This window comes from Artemia franciscana, chromosome 12 (genome assembly GCF_032884065.1).
Source record: "Artemia franciscana chromosome 12, ASM3288406v1, whole genome shotgun sequence".
In the NCBI taxonomy this organism is placed as follows: domain Eukaryota; kingdom Metazoa; phylum Arthropoda; class Branchiopoda; order Anostraca; family Artemiidae; genus Artemia; species Artemia franciscana.
In genome coordinates this window covers 12,730,204-12,751,463 of record NC_088874.1, presented here as the reverse complement: position 1 = coordinate 12,751,463, position 21,260 = coordinate 12,730,204, and the positions used below count along the sequence as shown (strand labels likewise).

Here is a 21,260-nt window from a genome sequence, read left to right as displayed (position 1 = left end):
ACTTGGCCGACGGGCAATAAAACTAGTAGTCGAGACTATCAAATCCAAAAGAAAATATAGTTACTAATATAGTTACACTGACAATGGGGTAAAAAGGAGTGTGTTTCTACAACTCCGTTATTCGTTTTGCGAATTCGACATATTTGTCTGAACTGTTGTAGAGATAAAGAGAGACTACATTCGTATAGTTTTGGGTAAAATGTATGCTTTCGTTTCATTTGTTCTGTTCTGTGGCGTGTTATTGTAAGTCAACCTTACTATTCCTTAAGCGTATGCCGGGAAGGGAAGCCAATAATCTACCTTTAAAACCTGATTGGTTCCCGTTAGAAATTTTAAGTTAAAAGAACAAAAAGTTTTGAGGCCCCTGATGTTGATTACAAATATTGTCTGTATTTCTCTATTGTCCTCCTGTTGAGTAATGACGGAAGTTTAATATGACTATTTAGTATTATTATCTTCACCGAAAAAAGGGGAAATTTAGGCGAGACCCTAGCCAATAGAAGCATGAAAATGAATTTAATTACTAACACCAATACATTTCACTCTTCATTTCTCAGAGGTGGATTTAGAGGATGACTTTTTCCAGGCGGTGCCAATTTTTCTAGCTAGAGCCAATTCACCAGCATAGCTAATAGGTTGCTAAGCTTTACTGTTGAATCCATCTACTGGCTTAGATGTCTACTAGTCCCTGAAAAATGTAGGAATATAAAAGGCTGACAGATTTAACTCATATTTATTACATTATGTTTATTCTTTCGTGAAAAACTAACTGAAATATTTTTCAAAACTTGACTGGAAATTGAAGTAGATGAAATCTTAGTTTTAAGAAGAGAACAAATTTCTCGTGAAGCCTTGTATTTGTAATTTCAAACGAATAAGTTGTGTTTTTTAGAGTAATAGTTTTCACAAGGAGCAAGTTATACGACGCATCCCTGAAAAAAAAAACAAAAAACAAAAGAGCTTCCAAAAAAAGTGTATGCTATTTTTATTTCACCAATAGGCAAGTCATCATAAAACATTTCCAAAAAGAAAAACTAAAAAAGCTTAAGACTTAAAAAACTTAAAAAACTTGGACTAAAAAAACAAAGGCTAAAGTTTTTTAAAGTCTCGTTTTCTCTGGTTGAAGTTTCGTATCCGACCTAATTATCATTACTTTTTATAAACATAGATATTATTCAGAAAAGAAAAAAGTATTGCCTTTTTTATTTAACCTAATAAAAAAGCCTAATTAAATAAAAATTTTATTTAACCTAATAAAAACATTAAGGATCCAGTCTTGTACTGGAAAGAATGTCCAAGTTCTTAGGTGTTTGCTAATGGAAAGCTCCACGTACATTCAGTCATGTACTGGATCCAGTCTTGTACTGGAAAGAATGTCCAAGTTCTTAGGTGTTTGCTAATGGAAAGCTCCACGTACATTCAGTCAGTGGAGTACGTTCATTTTCTCATATGCTGTTGAATTTAAAAGTTGTTGCAATTTTGTAAGAATTGCCTTTCTGTCTCCCAAAAAGCCTCATGCAAGATAAATGCAGCCAAAGATAGATTTCCTAGCCTCCTTTTCACTTGTAATTACTACAAGATATTGTAATTGATCTGTGTCTGGAGCAGGGTCAGATAATTTATATTCCTTACACTGTGTATCCGCCGAACCCAAATGATTTTTTCTCTAAAAAATTCAACAATATATATATATATATATATATATATATATATATATATATATATATATATATATATATATATATATATATATATATATATATATATATATATATATATATATATTCAGAAATATAGTCCAAAAACTCTAATTTTCAGTTACCGTTGATTAGTCTCATAAAATGATGCATTCTCTGCAAAATAAAACTTCTGCTTTTAATGTTTTGGTTTTTACTAAACATTAACAAAGGGATACCAACTTTGGGTCTCCGGGCGCACATCTTCAGGATTCTGGATGTCGACATTTAGGACTCTGGGAAGTGGTGCAGCCAGAGCGAGAAGGGCGCTCTCCGCCGCATAGCTTGGTACAGTTCAATTTTGTCTAGTTTCTACTTAAATTTATACTAATTTGTCGACGCCCAAGGGGACCAGCGATTCTGTCAGTCACAAAGATGAAAATCCTGGATACAATTAAAAAAAAAACTTAAAAAATTTTGAATGGTTTTTTTAAGGAAAAATCCATGGTCTAAATCCCAAGCACTAAAAGTTCCACGTGACTATTTTGCCTAAGTTACATGTAAACAACGGTTTGAAAACTCAAAAGTGGAAAAAAAAAATTAAAATTAAAAGTTCTACTTTTCAGGGATTTTACTGCAATGTGATTCTGATAAAGAAAACAATATATGATTTTTTTTTATTTGAAGATTTTGAGAAAATAAAAATTCTTCGACAAAAGGGCTACAGAACAAAAAGAAGGGCACATATTCCCAAATAAAGGATGTCATGTTATTAAGAAAATATTAAAGTCGTAATTTAAGTGGAGTAGTTCCAGAGATAGAGCAACTTTAATATTTGGTTAAAATCGCAAAGACAAATGGGATCCGGGGAGCATTTTTTGGCAGAATTTGTATTGACTATATTCATTTTCCTAAAAAGCACTATGGGTGTAGGATTTTCGTAGGAACTTTAGCATACAATAAACTCAATAAGAGCCGAGAATAAAGATTTTGTCTTGTCTGATTGTACTACCTCATGAGTACGAACTACAGAATTACAAAATTCTTATTTTTACAGACTATCCTTATGGATATAAATGGTTTATACACTCGCTCTCCGCACTAAAGCTTTTTAGTACTTAAAAGAAGCTTGTTATTCTATCTATGGCCCTTGTTTTCACGAGTCGTTCTTAAAGAGTTTGGACAATGTCAAACTTCAGTGTAAAGAGCGAGGTATAAGAGCGAGTCATCCCCTCTTATATCGAATATATTCTGTTCGTTTTTATATTTTAAGTTTTAATGTTGCTCCTAACTTTCAGTTGAAAAAAAAACTTTTTTTTTTATTTAATCTGATTCTTTTTTCAAATAATTCAAGGAAATCCGGCTCCCCTCCTTGGAACAGTCCACGCACTCTGAAATTCCCCAAACAAATTCCCATGGACAAATTCATCCTCGCTGAAAATTCCTCCGGGAAAATTTCCTGCGGTCAATGGCGCCTGGAAAGTTTTCTTTAAATAGCCTTCATTAAAAAAAATACTTGTTTTTTCTATTTAATTTCTTATCGTTTTTCAAATCCCCCTCCCCATGGGAATATCCCTCAGACAATCCCCCCACATCTCCACACATAAAATTGAGTTTCGAAACAGAAAAGAAAGTCAAATAAAAAGAAGCTAGGAACTCTGGGAAATTTCCCGTGGAAATTTTCTTGGAAATTTCACCACTGAAACTTCCCTCCCCACAGAAACTGTTCCCCTTGGAAAATCCCCCTCCCGCACAAAATTTCCCCCGCCCCCCAAAAATGTCATCCCAATTACAAACACTATATGTAAACAATGGGGAAATTTCATAACTTACAGCTATTTCTCCAGGGGCTATGGGGTCATGTTATCCCCAGAAGCATAGTTACTGGACCTTTCAACTATACTAAACAAGATCGTTGTCTCAAAGTTTTGACCAGATAACTTTGAGGAAAAAGGGGCGGAGGGAGGGGGGCTAGTTTTCCTCCAATGAACGGACAAATATTATGCGGATAAACATTGTGGAGAACTTTATTAACTGTATTGACTCCGTGAGATCCTTTCATAAAGTAACTGACGGTCAGTTATTACAAAAACATTCAATTATTACTAAACTTCCGTTAGGAGCCATTGAACAGTCTTCATATGGTGGAAAAAAAATTACCTTATCGGAAACGTTGGCCACATTCCTGGTTTTATTAGATTTTGGCTAAAAAACTCGTCCATGATTCACTAAATTTGGCATTGCTTTAGTGTCCTTTCTATGCTTTTGTTGTTGGACTCCTCAACCAGATAAAAACTCGTTATTCATGTTCGCTGAGCATTTCGTCTACAAAATTAACATAAATTGGCCAGGATTTAATTATGGGGTCCTGCTTCTACGTTTTTAAGGGGCTAGGTACTTAATTACAAGTGCACATAAGGCAGGACGGGCCTGTGATTAGAAAGTAAACTACTTTAGTAGTCTCTGAGGGAATGGAACAGTTTAAGGAACAGTATGCTTTAGGCAGAATTTAAAATAGTGTGTTAAAAGTGATGTTTGAAATGTTCTTTCAAAGAAAATAACCTTATTTTCTATATATATATATATATATATATATATATATATATATATATATATATATATATATATATATATATATATATATATATATATATATAAATAGATACGGACCTGCTACCTCAAAACAGTCCACAAGGTATCCACAAGGTAAATCCATAACACAAATCCACAAGGTATTTTTAACAGTATTGTTTTGTCAGAATTGCCCCACGAGGATTTCTTTAGTGCCACTTCCTCTTCTTTTAGAGATACTAATTTTTTACTTTGCAAAACTAATAGCTTTGTTTATATACCACCAGCACCAACAAACGAACAATGAAAAAGCTTTAAAAAATAGAGCAGTAATACATAACAAATTTAATTTTCGAGCTTAAGGCTGCTTAAAAAAACCTCTTGGAACCATACAAGATGATATTCGCAAAAAAAATCTATACAACAATATAATGGTTGCTCCTGTATTGCAGAAAAAAATCTGACAGGAAAAGGTAAAATTATGCCCGATAAATAGTCTTGTCCGTTGATTTGTTGCCTGTATGAAAAACAATTTTTGAAATGAAAGTGAACCATGCCATTTAAACTTGAAACGAACAAAAATTATTCTGTAAATGAAAGGGGTGCCCACCTCCTTGACCCTCCACTCTTTACGCTAAAGTGCTATGGTGGGCTACTGAAACCATTCATAAGTGTAAAATTGTAATCAATGGTTTATTTCAAGTTTTTTTTTTTACATTTGAACTGAACATCTTATGGTTTAAAGCAAATACCTATCAATAAGCTCTTCCATTTTTAAGGTATTATGAAAAAAATGTTTTCTCTATTCTATTTACCCTTGTGTTTTAACAGTCCTTTTTAAAGTATTAAAGGCAAAAAGCGAAACTTTAGCGAAAGCGGGGATTGAGGAGGCTCAGCCTTCTCATATACGCAATAATTTCTGTTCGTAATGATCTGTGTTTGTAAATTTAACGTTGCTCTTTACTTTCGTTTGGGAAAAACCTTTTTTATGTAATTTAATTTCTCTTCGTTTTAATACCCTACCCAGGCTTGCTCTGAATCTGAGGAGAGCATTATCCCCTCCCATTCTGTATACCGAAGTTTTACTTTTGCAGAAAGTAGCTTCGGGAAAAAGAGCTTGTTTAGTACCGTTAGTTTAGTCTTATAATTGTTATATAATAATTGTTGATTTTTATGGGCTGCAGGTATGTTTAGATACGAATCGAATACCACGCGCAACTATGGCTTCTGAAACTAAGAGGCTGTATTAATATCCTTTCAACAATTCTCAGGATTTTCGCCCCTTAACAGTATAGCCATGTCTAAGTCAAAATTGATATTTTATTGGCCAAAAATGCAAGAATTCAACACTTTCCTATGGCGTGATTTCTTTTGTTATTTAAAAATGACTGCAACTCACCGCAGCACCAAGCTACCTGAGGCAAAAAAGCTACGCACCCTCCTCCTTCATCCCAGTCTATTCAAAGCCCCCCTCTTTACACCCTCCCAGGAAGTTCCCATTTCCTTTAAATCTTTCTTTATGACATTCTCCCACCCCACACGAGGACGACCTGCTTTCTGTTTAGCGCTAGACGGTTGGCAGAAAAGGACAATTTTCGGCAATCTGTCATCCTTTATCCACAGAACGTGGCCTAGCCATCTCAACCTTTCTTTCATTATAGCCCTAGAAAGCGGGATTGAATCACATTTTTTTTTACAGCTTACTGTTTGAATACGGTCAGCCAAACGTAAATATGGCGTTGGATCATTAACATTTTTATGTGAATAAACCCTTTTTCAATAGCCTACGACTAATAATTCGACATGATCACTTCTTGAGATAAAATAAAAACAAAAACACTCGTGTGTCCTTCTCTTGAAAAGTAAAAAAAAAAACGTGTTTTGTGGACCAAACTGGCTTTATTGTTTTCATACAGGTTCAATTTCACCGCACAATTCTCCCTTTTTGGGACAATTGCACAAAAGATGGCACCCTTTTTGGTATTGTTTAACCCCCTTTTTTAAACTAAGCTAATTTTGATTTGTCAATAGCTTTTTATCAATTAATAACTTTCGCATGTTTAATATCGAGAAAAATAAAATATTTTGTTTGTACATTTTTTTTTTTTTTTTTTTTTTTTTTTTTTTTTTTTTTTTTTTTTTTTTTTTTTTTTTTTTTTTACAACTTCGGTTTCTATTGCGAAGGATCATTCTTTACTTATAGTTTGTTAATCCGAGCTCTTTGATTCAAGGCTCTCTTTTTAATGTGAGGGAGGCTACCCGTCTTTGCTACAACTTCTTTATGTTCTACATTCAAGTTTAATACTCGTATAACAATGAGTCGGGAGTGATAATCATTCCCGGAAAACTTCAGCCCCTTCAACCAGTTCTCAAGAGAGGGTGGGTCCGAAAGAAGAAGAACTAATTTTAGGGACATCGTTGAAATGGAATTGCTTCGAACTGACCTGTTTTATAGGGATATTCCTATAGACTCTGGCAGGAAGAAGGGGAGGAAAGCTCTGTCCTACCCCAACTTGGAAACAAGAAGGCACTGAAAAATGTATAAAAATAGGAAAGTGAGAATATTTCTATTTAAATCCTGATAAAATCTGAGCGACTGGTAGCACTCACCCCTGGAAAATGTCCTGGGAGAGCTCATGATACCTTCCCCCACCTCTCCCCCTTTTTCCAGGTAAGCATATGGATGTAATCTTTTATGTTACATCAAGAATATTTCTGCAGTAAAATGGGAAGCTATCATCCCGTAGCAGTGGCTCTCTTGGGCCGAAATTAATATCTTGCAATCAAATTGCAGAAACGCTATTTTGCTGTGGTACAATCTTTTTGCTACTTTAAACGGGCTTTCGATTTTTCGTTCAAATGAGCCCTCTTGTGATATACTTGGGTCACTGGTTCGATGCAGTCACTCTTGGAAAAAAACAGCACGCATCCGTGATTATCACTCTCGGAAAAAACATAAAATCTCACGTTTTTGTGGCTAGATCTCTGATATGCATAATTTGTTGGTGTAGTGTTACTCAAAATCATTCACTTTTTCGGGGGCGTTTATATTTAGAATAGCCATCAAAAGGCTTTTTTTTTATATATAGCTTGTGTACTAGGCCAATTGTCATTCCCTTGATAGCAACTGTTATCAACTTTGATGTATATTTTGTTAAAAAAAAAACTCCTTTTTTTTAGGCTTTCGGTTAAAATATTAGCACGAGTCAATCCTTACTTTCAGTTCGTTACCGAGAACTGTCTGATGTAGGGTAAAGAGATATAGATCCAACTTTATTTGGGAAGCGTCTCCAATGAAAGCAAAATTGAAACATTAAACTTATGTAAACTAATGGCTGATAGTGCGTGAACCCTTGCTGTGTTTCATGGATGAAGAATTCTTTAGCCGTATTTCTCTTTATTCTGTTGATTTCAGTATTCATAACCACTTATTTTTTTTTTAATAGTCTGTTTAGAAATATTTTTCTCAATAGTTTTATTCAAAAAAGGGGACTATTGCGCCAATACTTTTTTCTAAAAAAAATCCACGCTCAATTTAAAAAAAAGAGCATTTTAAAATAAGGATGAAACCTAATATGTAATTCCACCTGCATTAATATATAGATTGAGGTTCTAGTTTTTCTTTTGATCTGATCCTGAGTAAAGGACCTATCTCGAGCAGGGAACAGCCCAGAATACTAAAGTTTACCCCATTTTCAGGAACTCTTTCAATTTAGCACTATTTTGCCACTTTTGAACTGTGCAGGAGTCTTGAGTCCCCCGATGCTCCACTCAATGGCGCCTAAGATCAAAATAAATACTGTTTCTGAAAACAGATGAAAAAACAGCCGAAAAAAACTTCCCTGATTTTCTGGTATTTGACCTGATCTGAAGTTTGATCTTTTCTTGAACCACTTCAGCATTCGTAACTTCGGTTTGGAAACCCACCTTAAACACGCGCACAAAAAAAAATGTATATAAAAAACAACGAAGTAACTTGATATTATGTAGACTAAAATTTGTTTAGTGGAGAAATCAGGGTTTTCTGTGTGTTTTTTAGTATTTTTCCTCCTCTGTAATTTGTGCAACTTTTGGCCTTCCTGTGCAGGGGGCCTTTGCCGCCCCCTATTTATCAGTAAGGTTATAGGATCCTTAATCGGGAATAGAAGCTTGGGTAAGGTTCTGAATACATATCGAAATTTTTCGAAAATAGTACGACCAATTATTTCATTAGTCGTTAACCCCCTCCCCCTCCCCAAAAAACAACAAAAATAAGCAAACAAAAGAATACAGCATGGACTACATTCCTGCAGGTACCCGTTGTGACCTTACCATTTTCTAACATATTTTGGCCAAAAAATCATGTCTTAATTCTTTTTTAAAAACCCTCTAATCTTTAATTTGGGTAAAATAATCAATTTTGACACTGTTCTTTGAATACTTTTGAAATCAGTTTCAAACAGTTCGTGGTAACGAACTGTAGTAAGGAGCGACCCGGCTCAATAGTAACCAAAACTCTAAAAAATAGAATTTTGATGCCAATACATACATCAAAAGAATCGCATTTTAATGCTGATTTTAAATATATAAGTTTCATCATGTTTAGTTTTACCCATCAAAAGTTTTTGTATTGGCATCAAAATGTATTGGCATCAAAAAATTTTGATGCCAATACATACATCAAAAGAATGTATGTGTAGAATGTATGTCCTGAGAAAATTTGCGTTATTTTAGAAAATAGGGGGAAACGCTCCCTAGAAGTCATAGAATCTTTACGAAAATCACACCATCAGATTCACCGTATCAGAGAACCCTACTGTAGAAGTTTCAAGCTCCTATCTACAAAAATGTGGAATTTTGTATTTTTTGCCAGAAGGCAGATCACGGATGCGTGTTTATTTGTTTTTTTGTTTTTTTTTTCTTTTTCCCAGGGGTGATCGTATCGACCCAGTTGTCCTAGAATGTTGCAAGAGGGCTCATTTTAACGGAAATGAAAAGTTCTAGTGCCCTTTTTAAGTGACCAAAAAAATTGGAGGGCACCTAGGCCCCCTCCCAAGCTAATTATTTTACCAAAGTCAAGAGGAATAATTAAAACAAAATTTGCATTTTTTTTTTTGCTAAATGGCTTTCTCATAATTTCGATCGAATGATTTTGAGAAAAAAAGAGCGGGGGAGGAAGCCTAGTTGCCCTCCGGTTTTTTGGTTAATTAAAAAGGCAACTAGAATTTTTGATTTTTTACGAATATTTTTATTAGTAAAAGATTTACGTAACTTATAAATTAGCTTAAGTAAAGAACTTTTGTATTCTCATATTTTTATTACATATATGAGGGGGTTCAGGCGTGCGAAGAGGGCTCATTTTAACGGAAATGAAAAGTTCTAGTGCCCTTTTTAAGTGACCAAAAAAATTGGAGGGCACCTAGGCCCCCTCCCAAGCTAATTATTTTACCAAAGTCAACAAATCAAAATTCTGAGATAGCCATTTTATTCAGCGTAGTCGAAAAACCTTATAACTATGTCTTTGAGGACGACTTACTCCCCCACAGTCTCCGTGGGAGGGGCAACAAGTTACAAACTTTGACCAGTGCTTACATATAGTAATGGTTATTGGGAAGCGTACAGGCGTTTTCAGGAGCATTTTTCTGGTTGGGGGAGGGGTTGAGAAGAGGGGGATATGCTGGGGGAACTTTCCATCGATAGTTTGTCATGGCGGAAGAAAATCTCCATGAAGGGAGCGCAGGATTTACTAGCATTATTTAAAAAAAAATGAAAAAATAAATATGAAAAAGTTCTTTCAGCTGGAAGTAAGGAGCAGCATTAAAACTTAAAATAAACAGAAATTATTACCCATTTGAGGGGCTCACCTCCTTCTAATACCTCGCTCTTTACGCTAAAGTATTTTTAGTAATTTCAACTATTTATTCTACAGCTTTTGTGATTCTGGGGTCATTCTTAATGAATGGGGACAAAATTTAAGCTTTAATGTAAAGAGCGGGGATCTAAAAAGGGGGGAACCCCCTCATATATGTAATAAAAATATGAGAATACAAAAGTTCTTTACTTAAGCTAATTTATAAGTTACGTAAATCTTTTACTAATAAAAATATTCGTAAAAAATCAAAAATTATAGTTGCCTTTTTAATTAACCAAAAAACCGGAGGGCAACTAGGCTTCTTCCCCCGCTCTTTTTTTCTCAAAATCATTCGATCAAAATTATGAGAAAGCCATTTAGCAAAAAAAAAAAAAATGCAAATTTTGTTTTAATTATTCCTCTGCGGAGAGCCAAAATCAAAACATGCATTGATTCAAAAACGTCCAGAAATTAAATAAAAAAACAAGTTGTTTTAACTGAAAGTAGGGAGCGACATTAAAAATTAAGACGACCAGAAATTACTTCGTATATGAAAGAGGCTGCTTCCTCATCAACGCCCCGCTCTTTACGTTAAAGTTTTTTACTGTTTTAAAAAGAAGAATTGAGAGAAAGAGTCAAACTTTAGCGTAAAGAGCGAGGCGTTGATGAGGAAGCAGCCTCTTTCATATACGAAGTAATTTCTGGTCGTTTTAATGTCGCTCCTTACTTTCAGTTAAAAAAACTTGTTTTTTTTATTTAATTCTTACAAAGATGGACTCACCCTTTTAATATCACAGAACACTTGCATGAACATTGCCACATCTAGTCGTCTTCGGCTGAATTAGCACTGATGAATTCTTTTTGAAACCGTTTACATGGCGCTAACGGAGGAAGTTTTTTTGTCCAACCAATGAGAGTTGTTAAACATGTTTTTATTTTAGTGTCGGTCTTTCGCCATTAAATTGTATTTGTAAATTTTCTGTTGACTCATTTTGTATGAATCATTGTTTTCTAAGCTTATTTTAAACATTTCACAGGGGAAGTTGATATTTTGACAGTCCTTAATCTTTTATTTCTTAGGAACCTGCTTAGAAAACTGACCTACGGCCTGTTAGGAAAATATTGCTATATCTGTTGTCTAAATGGGGGAGGGTGGCTCTTCTTGGGTCACTGTGAATTAGAAGCACATTCAAGGATGTTAATATAAGACACACTATCCTCTTTTGATGGAGTCTGGACTTGGTCAGATGCACACACAGAGGGAGACTTAGAGAGGGAGAAGAGACTTATATTTTTTAGGGGGAGGAGGGTACATGAAAAGGGGAATGAGTTAAAATTAATGAGTGTTAGTATCTAATTTGGTCTAAAGATCCATTGAGCCAGCAATACTGGCGCATTAAGAGATATTATACAGAGCCGATCCTAGACTTGATGGTGCCCTGAGAAAATTGAATTACATCATCCCCTCCCGACTCAAATATAAGAAAAAAAGCCGAATCAAAGTGAAATATTTTATCAAAGTGGGCGATTCCCAAGCTGCAGACCCCCCTCCCCCAGCTGCAGTGCCCAAGGTGGCTGACCTGGTTGTCCTCACCCCCCTTGGAATTGCTATAATACTATAATAATGGTGAACAGTCTTAATGTTTCGCATGTTTCAAATACAATACTTACGATTATAAATAAAATGCTATTGAAGCTTTTACCGTTTCAATATTTCTAATTTTTATTTAAATAGGAGGACCCCCTTCGTCCTCTGGATCCATGCCTGTCATTGGCTCTTATGGAATGATTTTGTTTTTACAACTTCCAAAGAAAAGTTATCAATAAAAATAATCTGATGTTTTCCAATACCATGTGTTGTTTATTGTGGCAAAAAACTAATTTAACTAATCCTAAATTCATCTTTTCGGAATGTTTAAAACCTGGCTTGGTATGAATCAAATTTATTGTGGAATATAAATATTGCTTTATTTTTGTCAGGAATGATTATCTGTTTAATATTCGGACCGGAAATGCTTCATTTGGGAGAGAGAGGTACTATTCAAATGTGTTGAACCACTTTATAAATAGTTACAAGAAAACCATAAGAGCTTTTACCGATGGTCAAATGTTTATGGCTGCGGTACTCCGGCCAAAACATTTGTAGTAAAATATGATTCTTTATCTAATAACTTAAAAATACAATATTGTTAGAAATATAATTTCAATTGTCTTTCGAAGAACAGATTGATAATTTCCTTAAAGGGTAAGAACACAAAAATTGTATTCCTAAAGACCTTTCAAGTAGTTTTTTTTCTGTTAAAAAAAAGCAATATATTTTAATTTTTCTTTAGAAGAGGGTCAGAGTCATTTATAGAGAGAGAGAAGGAGAGATATAGAGAGAGGGTGCAGAGTTCATTGCCCCCCAAGGCAAAAAAAAGAATAAACTAAATTCAAGAAAAGAATTGTGTGTTTTTTTTAAGGGGTTAAGGTAAAATTTCACAAGATTTGGTCTTCGACCTAATCAGATGGAATTAAAGAAAAGTATTTAAAAACAAAGGATACATTTTATACATTTTAATGACTTCTGGTTTCCGGGGGTTGATTATCTACCTCCCACCTCGGCGATTGTCCATGGATCTTTTATTTACTATACAATTTTCAAGCTTCCTTCTTATGTATTACCAAAAAAGAACACATAATTTAGTGAGGAAACAAATGATTGAGATGAGAAAACTAAAAGTTGAAATCACTAAGCCCGTAGGTTTATTTTGAGTTTTTTTTAATATTTTTATGATATTGATTGAACGGTTTTATTCAATATTGAATTTTTTTTGCGAAAGCCATGCCCAGATGAGAAAAAAAAACACTAATGATCCATAAATTATAGTCTACTTAGAATATATCCCTTTAATAGTAAATTTCTGGAATGAGAGTATGCCGGAATGTATGCTTATCTATCTGACCAAAGAATATATACTTGCCGTCAACTAGGAAATATTAGCACAAGGCTGAATTCTTTTGCTGTTTTCCTCTGATATTCAAAATGCTACACAACACGAAGCTTTTTCCTTAAATAGCCAAGCACTCTTCCTTATTTAAATAAAAGTTTAACAAAAGCTTTAAAACAAAATCCAAAATAAAACAAAAATAAAACTTCAGAAAAATCTTGTCTTAAGATGTTGATATAATTTCTAAGAAAAATTAAGAGGCATTTTTAACCTGTTTATTATAATTGTTTATTTGTTAGAAATTATTGTAGTAGCTTTTTCTCTAATATTTAATTACATATCCGTTGTAGTTGAAATTATAATTTGTTTATTTGATCTACTTTCTAGGTTAATAAAAAAAAAGACATTATGGAGTGAGGCTGTACAGTAGAATAGATTTAATCCCTCTCAATGTTGATATTGGTAGTTAGATTATTATCATATAATCTGCACGAATTGAAATTCTTTTTGCCTTTCAAAAGCACTTTGTCTCGTTTTTAACACTACCGAATTATTTTCAGGACGAAGAGAATCGTATCGACGAGTTGTAAAGAAGAACACGACGAAAGACGAATCTAACGACATAATCAGCGACCGAACGGTTATACCGACAAATTTAGGGGGAACGAATGAAAATATCAATAAGCAAACACTGACCTTCTCTGACTCAACCGCCTATTTAACAAGGAGAAATGACGAAGAAGAAGAGATAAGAGTTCCTTGGAGACGCAGGGAGTCAAGTTCTCCTCCACTAGGAGGGACTGAGAACGAATTACCTTGGCGCAGAAGAACTCAATCAGCGGATAGAAGGGAAACCAATAAGTTTCGCATTCTTCCTGGATTGCCATCTACCAAAGTTAAGAAGAAGTCAAACGCTGAAGTTCCTTGGAAAGAGCAATTAATTGAATTAAAATCACAGAAAAGGCTAAGTACAAGTGAAGGTGCTAAATCTGCTTCGAGGAAAAGTATTCCTGGGTGGCAGAATGTCCAGTTAAAGAAAACTACAAATGAAGAGAAAGATTCTTATATAAGCGACACAAAAGAAAAGATTGGAAGCATACTCGCAACCCAGCCTGAGAATTCTTTCTGGTCAAAACTGACAAAGCAAGAATATAAAGGGGCAGAAAAGACCGAGCTAGAGTGGCAAAAAAGAGCTTTGAAGATAGCAAAAAAGGAAATTAAGCCAACAGAAGTGATCAAGAAAGAAGAAAACACAAATTTTTCTGAATTAAGTATAAGTCTAGAACCCACTGATATAACCGATAGAGATGAATTAAACAAACACAATGATAACAGCTTGATGTCAAACATAAAAAGGGAAGAGGAAGAAAATATTTCTGTGGAGTATGCATCAGTGAAAAAGGATTTAAAAACTCCAAAAGAGGATAAAGTGAAAAGATCAGAGGCACAAATTTCACATAAAGATCAGGTTAGCTTGAGACCTGTATCAGGAAAACGCAAAGAACCACTCAATGAAGAGGCTCTTCTAAAACCTGATGAAACACCAAGAGGGAATGCTACTAAAACAGATCAATTTTTGCAAAAACAAGTCGTTAGCCAAGGGCTTTCCCAAGAGATTTTAAACGAGGCAGATATGCTAAAACTAGACGAAAAAATAGTAAGCGAGACAGTTTATAAAAAGGAGGTTGTTTTTAAACCAAACGAGAAACGAGACCTTTCTTTCGAGACTCTAAAAGAAGCAAAGACGTCAAAGCTAGCCAATAAACCAGGAAAGGAGGAATCCCATAAAGAAAAACTGGTCTTAAGATCAATCAAGCAACAAGAGCTTTCCCCACAGGCTTCTAAAGATGAGGTAATGTTGAAATCAGTCAGAAGACTATCAAAGGAAGCAACTAAAAACGAAGAAGTTGTTTTGAAACCAATCAAGAAACGAGAGTCGACTGGACCTTCAAAAGAAGAGGTAGCTTTGAAGCCTGCCAAACAACCACTAAGAGAGACAATCCATAAAGAAGAAATCGCTTTGAAGCCACTTATGAAACGGGAGTCTTCTCCAAGGCCTTCAAAAGAAGAGGTGACGCTAAGATTAGCCGAAAAACAAGTAGGGGAGGCAACTGATAAAGAAGAAGTGGTCGTAGATTTATTTGAGAAAAGGGAGCCTTCTCCAGAGGTTTCAAAAGAAAAGATAACTCTGAAGTTAATCAAAAAACCTACAAGGGAGGTAATCCATAAGGAAGAAGTAGTTTTGAAACCGGTAAAAAAACCAGAGCCTTTTCCTGTCGTTCCAAAAGAAGACATTACGTTGAAGCCTGTCAAAAAACGTGTAGAGGAGAATATTGAAAAAGAACAAAGTACTTTGAAACCAGCCAATATTTTAAAACCGTCTCTGGAGGACCAACAAGAAAATATTAAATTGAACCAAGTCATAAAATCAACAAGAGAGATAATTCACAAAGAAGAAGTGGACTTAAAACTAGTAAAGAGTCAAAAGCTTTCTCCTGAGGCTTCAAAAAAAGAGATCATGCTAAAGCCAGCTAAAACTACAACGGAGGAGAATATCGAAAAGAGTGAAATTGCCTCACGTGTAGCTAAGTCACAAGAAGCTTCTCGAGAGATTCAAAAAGAAGAGGCTACATTAAAGATTGTCAGTAAGTCAGCAAGCGAGATAACTAATGAAGAAAAAGTGCCTTTGAATCCTGTCAAGGAACGAGACACTTCTCTTGAGGCTTCAAAAGAACAGATGATATTGACAAATTTTAAAACGAGTACCAAAGATAATGTTGAAAAGGAAGAAATGGCTTTGCAACAACCCAAGCTCCTAAAAACTTCCGTGGGAGTTCAAAAAGGAGTTGCCACGATGAAAGAAGTAAAAACATTACCAATAGAGTTAACTCATAACAAAGAAGTAGTTTTGAGCCCAGTTACAAGACTAGCGCCTTCCCTTCGTACTTCAAAAGAAGAGACACTAGACAAAAAACCAGCTGGAGTGGCAACTCATAAGGAACAAGTGACTTTGAAACCGGTCAAGAGACGAGAGCTTTCTCCCAAGACTTCAAAAGAAGAAGTAACGTTGAAGCCAGTCAAGAAACCAGTTAGAGAGGTGACTCATAAGGAGGAAGTAGTTTTGAAACCAGTCAAGAAACGAGAGTCTTCTCCCAAAATTTTAGAAGAAGACACAACTTTGAAACCAGTCAAAAAACCAGTAAAGGAGCCAACTTACAAAGAAGAATCACTTTTGAAGCTTGTCACGAAACGAGAGCCTTCTCCTCAGGATTCAAAAGAACACGTAGCTTGTAAGTTAGTACAAGAAGTACAAGGCCAGGCAGATCATAAGGAAACAATAGTCTTGATACCATTCAAGAAGTGCAGCCTCCCCGGAAATGCTTCTTCTGAGGCTCCTAAAGTAGCGGTTGCTTTGGAGCCTGTTGAGAAAAATCTACAAGAAAAAACTAAAAAGGTAGAAGCGGATTTAAAACAAGTCATACAACGAGAAGCTTTTCCTGAGGTTCCAATGCAAGAATGCACATTCCAACAAATCAAAAACGGAGTAGAGCTGGCAATCCACAAAGAAGAAGTAATTTTGAGACCAGTCACGAAACAAGGACCTTCTCTTGATGCTTCAACAGAAGAGGTATCGTTGAAGCCAGCCGAAAAATCCGTTAGAGAGACAGCTCATAAAGAAGAAGTGGTTTTGAAACCAGTCGAGAGACGAGAGCCTTCTCCCCAGGTTTCAACAGAAGAAGTAGTATTAAAGCCTGTCAAAAAATTACTAAGAGAGTCAACTCATGAGGAAAAACTGCTTTTGAAGCCCCTCCCGAAACGAGAGCCAGCTTTTGAAGATTCAAAAGAAGAAATAACATGGAAGTCATTAAAAAAATCAGTAGAGGAAGGAATCCCCGTGGAAAAAATAATCTTGACCCCATTGAAGAAACGGGATGCTTCTCCCGAAGCTTCAAACATATCGGTAGGATTGGAGCCTCATAAACAATCTCCACAGGAAAACACTATATTGAAGAAAGTTTACAAACCACTCGCAAAACTAGACACCTCTCCTGAGGTTCTAGCAGATGATTACACATTGAGGCAAGTCAAACACCCAGTAACGGAGGTAACTCATAGAGGAGAAGTGGTTTTAAAACCAGTAAAGGAGCGAGAGCCTTCTCCCCAGGCTTCAAAAGAAGAAGTAACATTGAAACCAGTTAGAAAACCAGTTAGGGAGACAACTCTTAAAGGAGAAGCGGTTTTGAAACCAGTCAAGAAACGAGAGCTTTCTCCCAATATTTCAGAAGAAGAACTTCTTAAACCAGTCGTAAAACAAGACACCTCTCCTGAGATTCCAGCAGAAGATTACACATTGAAGGAAGTCAAACATCCAGTAAGAGTGGTAACTCATAAAGAAGAAGTTGTTTTAAAACCGGTCAAGAAACGAGAGCCTTCTCCCAAGACTTCGAAAAACGAAGTAACATTAAAGCCAGTTATGGAGGCAACTCTTAAAGAAGATGTGGCTTTAAAACCGGTCAAAATACGAGAGCCTTTTCCCACGACTTCAAAAGAAGAAGTAACATTGAAGCCAGTTATACAAGCAACTCGTAAAGAAGATGCGGCTTTTAAACAGGTCAAGATACGAGAGCCTTCTCCCAAGACTCAAAAAGAAGAGAAAACATTGAAGCCAGTTGTGGAGGAAAATCTTAAAGAACATGTGACTTTGAAACCGATCAAGATACGAAAGTCCTCTCCCAAGACCTCAAAAGAAGAAATATCATTAAAGCCAGTGATAGAGGCAACTCTTAAAGAAGACATGACTTTGAAACCGGTCAAGAAACGAGAGCGTTCTCCCAAGACTTCAAAAGAAGAAGTAACATTAAAGCCAGTTATAGAGGCAGCTCTTAAAGAAGATATTGGTTCAAAATCGGTTAAGACGCGAGAGCCATCTCCAAAGGTTTCAGAAGAAGACACAACATTGAAGCCAGTCAGAAGACCAGCAACGGAGCCAGCTCACAAGGAAGAAGTGCTTTTGAAGCCCGTCTCAAAACCAGAGGCTTCTCCTCAAGATTCAAAAGAAGAGATAACGTGGAAACCAGTACAAAAATCACTAGGGAAGGCAAATCATAAGGAAAAAGCAGCCTTGACGCCGTTCAAGAAGCACGACTCTTCTCACGAGGCTCCTCAAGCAGTGGTGACATGGGAGCCAGTAAAAAAATCTTTACATGAAAGCAATGAAAAAGAAGAAATAGTTGTGATACCAGTTGTGAAAGAAGATTCTTCTCTTGATGCTTCAACAGCAGAGGTATCGTTGATGCCAGTAAAGAAAATCCCTAGAAAGTCAACTCATGAAGAAGAAGAGGTGATTTTAAAACCAGTCAAGAAACGAGAGCCTTTTCCCAAGTCTTCAAAGGAAGAAGTAACCTTGAAGCTTGTTAAAAAATCAGCCAAGGACACATTCGATAAAGAAGTAGTAATTTTTAAACCAGATAAGACACGAGAGCATTCTTCTGACGTTCAAAAAGAAGAGATAATATTAATCCCTATCAAACAAGATGTGGATAGAATCACTGAAAAAGAGGGAATGATTTTACAACCAACCAAAAAGCGAGAAGCTTCTCCCAAGACTATAAATAAAGATATTCCATTAAAACAGGTAAACAAATCTGTATGGGAGGTAAATAATAAAGAAGAAGTGGTATTGAAACCCGTTGAGAAACAAGAGCCTTCTTCTGAAACTACAGTAGAAGAAGTAATGGTGAAGCCAGCAAGAAAAACAGAACGGGAGACAACTGATAAAGAAGAAGTGGTTTTAAAACCAACAAAGATGCAAGAAGCCTCTTTTGAGATCCTAAAAGAAGAAGTTAAATTAAAGCCTGTAAAAACCACTTTAAAGGTGACAGCTAAACAAGAAGAATCAGTTATGAAGTCAACCGAGAAACGAGAAGCCTCTTCTGATGGTCAAAGAGAAGATGTTACATTGAAGCCAGTCTACAAACCACTAAAGGGGGTTACTCATACAGAAAAAATAGTGCTAAAACCAGTGCAGAAACTAGAGCGTGCTCTCAAGGCTTCAAAAGAAGAGGTAATGTTAAGGGATGTAAGGGATGTAGACGATACAATTGAAAAAGAAGGAACAGTTTTGAAACCGGTCGAGAAACAAGAAGCATCTCCTAGGTTTCCGAAAAAAGAAGTAACAGTCGAAAAGCCGATAGATGATATCATTGAAAAAAAAGAGATGTTTCTAAAATTAGCAAAAAATCCAGAAGCTTCTCCTGAGGCTCCCAAAGAAAAGGCCACATCGAAACATCTAAAAAAAGCAGTAGAGGAGGCAGCTCCTAAGGAAGAAGTAACTCAAAAAGAAAAAGTGGTCTTGCAATCAGTTGAAAAATTAATAAAAGAGGGAATTGATGTACAAGAAGTGTCTTTGAAACCAGTGAAGGAAAGAGCCCCTTCTTCTGAAGTGTCAAAAGAAGGAATTACTTTGACACCCGTTAAAATACCTGCAGAGGAGACAGTTGAAAAAGAAGAAGTGGCATTTAAACAAATCAAGAATCCAGAATCTTCTCCAGTGGCTCCAAAACAAGCAGTATTAGTAAACCCCATTAAAACAATTATAGATGAAATAGCTGAGAAAGAAAAAGTAGTTTTGAAACCAGTCAAGAAACGAGAAGTTTCTATTGTGGTTCCAGAAGAAGGAAGTACATTGAAACCAGTGGAAAGAAAAGTACAGAAAGCAATCCATAAAGAAGAACTGTTTTTGAAACCAACCCAGAAACTAAATACTTATCCTGAGGCTTCAAAGGAAGAGTTAACTTTGAAACCGTTGGAAGTAGCAAAAAGGGTGGCTACTCACAAAGAAGAAATAGTTTTAAAACCATTCAAGAAACAAGAGCTTCCCCAAGGGACTCTAAAAGAAGAAGTAACACGTAAGCCTGTAACAACACTTTTGACCATGACAACTGAAAAAGACAACGGGATTTGTAAGACAGTTAGGGACCGAGAAGTTTCTCCTGGGACTTTGAGAGAAAAGGCAGCATTTAAGCCTGTATATGAGACAAAAGAAAATGTAGAAGTGATGTTGAGATTATTCAAAAATGATGAAGTTTTTCCTGAGCTTGAAAAAGATGTCTCATTGAAGCCTACAAGGGAGGCAACTTATGAAGAAGAAGTACTTTTAAGATTAAATACGAAGAAAGAGTCTACGTCTGAGGCTCCAAAAGAGACGGTCATATTAAAACCTACAAAAACACTTGTAGAAGAGACAGCTGAGAACGAAGACTTAAATTTAAAACCGGTCAAAAAACTAGAGCCGTCTCCCGAGGCAACAACTGAAAAAGTTTCGTTAAAATTAGCGAGAAAACCATTAGCTGAAAAACAAGAAATAGTTCTGAAACAAGTCAAGAATCAAGAAGCTTCTCCTGAGGCGCCAGAAGAAGGTTTTGCATTAATATCTGTAGGCAAAATAGTAAGAGAGGCAACTCGTGAAAAGGAAGCGGTGCCAAGGCCAGTGGAGGAACGAGAGCCGTCTCCAGAGGTTTCAAAAAAGGAGGTGACGTTAAAAGCTCTAAAAAAGACAGCATATGACACAACTGAAAAAGACGAAATAGTTTCTGAGCCAGTTGAGAAACGAGAATATTCTGCTAAACTTACAAAGAAAGATTTCATATTGAAGCCAGTTGAAAAACCAGTGAATGAGGCGACCAAAAAAGAGGTTTCGCAAGTAGTAAAGAAACAAGAGGCTTCACATCAGGCTCGACAGGAAGAAATTACTCCAAGGCCAGTCGAAAAACCAGTAGATGAAACAACTTACAAAGAAGATGAACCTGAATTAGCAGCAGCCGAAAAACAGAAAGCTTTCAACTGTTACAGGAATGAAATACTCCTAAAACAAAATGACGGAGAAGAGCCTACTCCCGAGGCTAGTGAAAAAGAAACAAGATATTTCAAAGGGGCTCCAAAACCGGAACCCATTTCAGAGGCTAAAAAGGAAGAAATTATTTTTGAAGATGTTGAGAAAGCGCATGAGGATGGAGCTAAATCAGAAGTAGTTTTGATACCAGCCAAAAATCAAAAAATTTCTCTCTGCAAGTCTGAAAGCGAGAATATTACCCTTATGCCAGCTATAGAAACCTTAAATGAGGCTAATCACAAAGAAAAAAGAATTTTGAAACCTGTTAAAAAACAGTCAGTTGAAAATGTGCCAACCGAAAAACAAGAAATGACTGTATCACTAACGAAAGGTAGAGAGCCCTCTCCTAAATTTACGGAAGA

At 35.8% G+C, this 21,260-nt stretch overlaps 1 protein-coding gene and 1 long non-coding RNA gene across 11 annotated transcripts in view; one reads left to right on the top strand and one right to left on the bottom strand.

Moving 5' to 3' along the window:
- LOC136033704 (titin-like) overlaps positions 1–21,260 on the top strand; it is a 369,666-nt gene that overhangs the window by 156,076 nt on the left and 192,330 nt on the right. The gene's annotated exons all lie outside the window — the stretch shown is intronic.
- LOC136033705 (uncharacterized) lies at positions 498–10,978 on the bottom strand. The gene is made up of 3 exons (XR_010619001.1): positions 10,859–10,978; positions 3,837–4,001; positions 498–688 (listed from the first exon to the last, which is right to left on the bottom strand). It is a non-coding gene; the product is annotated as an uncharacterized LOC136033705 (long non-coding RNA).